Source organism: Myxine glutinosa, unplaced genomic scaffold (genome assembly GCF_964187855.1).
Source record: "Myxine glutinosa unplaced genomic scaffold, kmMyxGlut1.1 SCAFFOLD_300, whole genome shotgun sequence".
Classification (NCBI taxonomy): Eukaryota; Metazoa; Chordata; class Myxini; order Myxiniformes; family Myxinidae; genus Myxine; species Myxine glutinosa.
Genome location: NW_027616429.1, coordinates 53765 through 57321, shown reverse-complemented (window position 1 = coordinate 57321; position 3557 = coordinate 53765).

Here is a 3557-nt window from a genome sequence, read left to right as displayed (position 1 = left end):
GCACTTGTGTTAGTGTTGAAAAACCACTTTTCGCACTTGTGTTGGTGCACGAAACCACTTTTGCACTTGTATTAGTGTGGAAAAAACACTTTTCGCACTTGTGTTAGTGTTGAAAAACCACTTTTCGCACTTGTGTTAGTGTTGAAAAACCACTTTTCGCACTTGTGTTGGTGCAGAAAACCACTTTTGCACTTGTATTAGTGTGGAAAAAACACTTTTTGCACTTGTGATAGTGTTGAAAAACCACTTTTCGCACTTGTGTTAGTGTTGAAAAACCACTTTTCGCACTTGTGTTGGTGCAGGAAACCACTTTTGCACTTTTATTAGTGTGGAAGAACCACTTTTCGCACTTGTGTTATTGTTGAAAAACCACTTTTAGCACTTGTGTTAGTGTTGAAAAACCACTTTTCGCACTTGTGTTGGTGCAGGAAACCACTTTTGCACTTGTATTAGTGTGGAAAAATCACTTTTTGCACTTGTGATAGTGTTGAAAAACAACTTTTTGCACTTGTGTTAGTGTGGAAAAACCATTTTCGCACTTGTGTTGGTGCAGGAAACCACTTTTGCACTTGTATTAGTGTGGAAAAAACACTTTTTGCACTTGTATTAGTGTGGAAAAACCACTTTTTGCACTTGTGATAGTGTTGAAAAACCACTTTCGCACTTGTGTTAGTGTTGAAAAACCACTTTTCGCACTTGTGTTGGTGCAGGAAACCACTTTTGCACTTGAATTAGTGTGGAAAACCACTTTTTGCACTTGTGTTAGTGTTGAAAAACCACTTTTCGCACTTGTGTTAGTGTTGAAAAAACACTTTTCGCACTTGTGTTAGTGTTGAAAAACCACTTTTCGCACTTCTGTTAGTGTTGAAAAACCACTTTTCGCACTTGTGTTAGTGTTGAAAAACCACTTTTCGCACTTGTGTTGGTGCAGGAAACCACTTTTGCACTTGTATTAGTGTGGAAAAAACACTTTTTGCACTTGTGATAATGTTGAAAAACCACTTTTCGCACTTGTGTTAGTGTTGAAAAACCACTTTTCGCACTTGTGTTGGTGCAGGAAACCAATTTTGCATTTGTATTAGTGTGGAAAAACCACTTTTCGCACTTGTGTTAGTGTTGAAAAACCACTTTTCGCACTTGTGTTAGTGTTGAAAAACCACTTTTCGCACTTGTGTTGGTGCAGGAAACCACTTTTGCACTTGTATTAGTGTGGCAAAATCACTTTTTGCACTTGTGATAGTGTTGAAAAACCACTTTTTGCACTTGGGTTAGTGTTGAAAAACCACTTTTCGCACTTGTGTTGGTGCAGGAAACCACTTTTGCACTTGTATTAGTGTGGAAAAACCACTTTTCGCACTTGTGTTAGTGTTGAAAAACGACTTTTCGCACTTGTGTTAGTGTTGAAAAACCACTTTTCGCACTTCTGTTAGTGTTGAAAAACCACTTTTTGCACTTGTGTTAGTGTTGAAAAACCATTTTTCGCACTTGTGTTGGTGCAGGAAACCACTTTTGCACTTGTATTAGTGTGGAAAAAACACTTTTTGCACTTGTGATAGTGTTGAAAAACCACTTTTCGCACTTGTGTTAGTGTTGAAAAACCACTTTTCGCACTTGTGTTGGTGCAGGAAACCACTTTTGCACTTGTATTAGTGTTGAAAAACCACTTTTCGCACTCTGTGTTGGTGCAGGAAACCACTTTTTGCACTTGTGTTAGTGTTGAAAAACCACTTTTCGCACTTGTGTTAGTGTTGAAAAACCACTTTTCACACTTGTTTTGGTGCAGGAAACCACTTTTGCACTTGTATTAGTGTGGAAAAAACACTTTTTGCACTTGTGATAGTGTTGAAAAACTACTTTTCGCACTTGTGTTAGTGTTGAAAAACCACTTTTCGCACTTGTGTTAGTGTTGAAAAACCACTTTTCGCACTTGTGTTGGTGCAGGAAACCACTTTTGCACTTGTATTAGTGTGGAAAAAACACTTTTCGCACTTGTGTTAGTGTTGAAAATCCACTTTTCGCACTTGTGTTAGTGTTGAAAAACCACTTTTCGCACTTGTGTTGGTGCAGGAAACCACTTTTGCACTTGTATTAGTGTGGAAAAATCACTTTTTGCACTTGTGATAGTGTTGAAAAACCACTTTTTGCACTTGTGTTAGTGTGGAAAAACCACTTTTCGCACTTGTGTTGGTGCAGGAAACCACTTTTGCACTTGTATTAGTGTGGAAAAAACACTTTTTGCACTTGTATTAGTGTGGAAAAACCACTTTTTGCACTTGTGATAGTGTTGAAAAACCACTTTCGCACTTGTGTTAGTGTTGAAAAACCACTTTTCGCACTTGTGTTGGTGCAGGAAACCACTTTTGCACTTGTATTAGTGTGGAAAACCACTTTTTGCACTTGTGTTAGTGTTGAAAAACCACTTTTCGCACTTGTGTTAGTGTTGAAAAACGACTTTTCACACTTGTGTTAGTGTTGAAAAACCACTTTTCGCACTTCTGTTAGTGTTGAAAAACCACTTTTCTCACTTGTGTTGGTGCAGGAAACCACTTTTGCACTTGTATTAGTGTGGAAATAACACTTTTTGCACTTGTGATAATGTTGAAAAACCACTTTTCGCACTTGTGTTAGTGTTGAAAAACCACTTTTCGCACTTGTGTTGGTGCAGGAAACCACTTTTGCACTTGTATTAGTGTGGAAAAAACACTTTTTGCACTTGTGATAATGTTGAAAAACCACTTTTCGCACTTGTGTTAATGTTGAAAAACCACTTTTCGCACTTGTGTTGGTGCAGGAAACCAATTTTGCATTTGTATTAGTGTGGAAAAACCACTTTTCGCACTTGTGTTAGTGTTGAAAAACCACTTTTCGCACTTGTGTTAGTGTTGAAAAACCACTTTTCGCACTTGTGTTGGTGCAGGAAACCACTTTTGCACTTGTATTAGTGTGGAAAAATCACTTTTTGCACTTGTGATAGTGTTGAAAAACCACTTTTTGCACTTGTGTTAGTGTTGAAAAACCACTTTTCGCACTTGTGTTGGTGCAGGAAACCACTTTTGCACTTGTATTAGTGTGGAAAAAACACTTTTTGCACTTCTATTAGTGTGGAAAAACCACTTTTCGCACTTGTGTTAGTGTTGAAAAACGACTTTTCGCACTTGTGTTAGTGTTGAAAAACCACTTTTCGCACTTCTGTTAGTGTTGAAAAACCATTTTTCGCACTTGTGTTGGTGCAGGAAACCACTTTTGCACTTGTATTAGTGTGGAAAAAACACTTTTTGCACTTGTGATAGTGTTGAAAAACCACTTTTCGCACTTGTGTTAGTGTTGAAAAACCACTTTTCGCACTTGTGTTGGTGCAGGAAACCACATTTGCACTTGTATTAGTGTTGAAAAACCACTTTTCGCACTCTGTGTTGGTGCAGGAAACCACTTTTTGCACTTGTGTGAGTGTTCAAAAACCACTTTTCGCACTTGTGTTAGTGTTGAAAAACACTTTTCACACTTGTTTTGGTGCAGGAAACCACTTTTGCACTTGTATTAGTGTGGAAAAAACACTT